Below are 1,073 nucleotides of genomic sequence, written 5' to 3'. Positions count from 1 at the left end.
AAGCCAGGGAAAAACAGAGCCGAGCCCACATCTGGAACTGGTCTGCAGTTAGCTCGGTTCATGTGTTTAACATGTGTTTAACTGGCGCTATAGAATTAAAATGAATTGAATTGAATGATTTGAACAAAAATGAAAAAGCAGTAAATTAGTTGTTTCTATTAAAAAGACCAGAAACATTCATGCCCTGAACTCTAACATGCGTGTCCTTCTCTTTCAGTGCAGCGCTCCATGTACAAAGACCTGGTGGTTCTGCTTCAGAGCGATCAGCATCTGACTCTGTCTCAGCTCAAGGCCAAAGTAAATCGTTCTCCTTCCTCGTCTTAAATAACGTAATCTCTCTGTGTGAATCACTCCTCAGTTTATGGCTCAGATTTCGCCTGTGAGAAGCAGACCTTCATGCTAGATGTGATGAAGAGGGAAATTAATGAACCAATCCAAACTAGTAATGGGTTTCATGAGGCATCAGGAAGCGCTTCGACACATTGCCAAACTGGACTGATACTGGGTTCTCAACACTGCCACCTGCTGGACTTTTAAAATCCCTGCAATTTGAAAGAATAAACTGACACTGATTTAATGATCTAATAATACTATAATTTACACCAATTCTATGTTATATTTCATGTATTTGCTTATATGAAAATATGTTAATATTTTTTTTGATGCAATCCATAAATAATGTAAACAAATATCAACTGAAAAATGTAGGTTTAAAATATGAATGAAGATGCTTGTGGACTAGCATAAACAAAAAAAAAACAAAGCAGCATTACAGTAACTGGAAAACTAAAAGTCAGTTGGAATTGAAATTAAATTCCGATAACTTAGGTGACAACTGAGGGGAACATGATGAATGACGAGAAAATCAAAACAAATACTAGATCAAAATGGTTCCACTCGGCTGAAACCTTTCTTTCGCCTTGAGGCCGCTCCATATTTCTACATGAATTTTAAAATCAACCGCAAAAGATCTGAGATTAATTTATTTTTTGACAGACACATCTTGTTTACAGGTGAGCTTATGTGTGTCTCAGCCCCCCCTTCAGTGTCCACCATATTGGATCAGTCCATTT

At 37.3% G+C, this 1,073-nt stretch overlaps 1 pseudogene; it reads left to right on the top strand.

The window, feature by feature from the left end:
- Window positions 1–1,073, top strand: part of LOC107101667 — a 17,471-nt pseudogene that overhangs the window by 6,410 nt on the left and 9,988 nt on the right.

The sequence above is a fragment of the Cyprinodon variegatus genome, unplaced genomic scaffold, assembly GCF_000732505.1.
Source record: "Cyprinodon variegatus isolate N-32 unplaced genomic scaffold, C_variegatus-1.0 Scaffold1130, whole genome shotgun sequence".
Lineage (NCBI taxonomy): Eukaryota > Metazoa > Chordata > Actinopteri > Cyprinodontiformes > Cyprinodontidae > Cyprinodon > Cyprinodon variegatus.
This window is presented reverse-complemented; position numbering and strand designations above follow the sequence as displayed.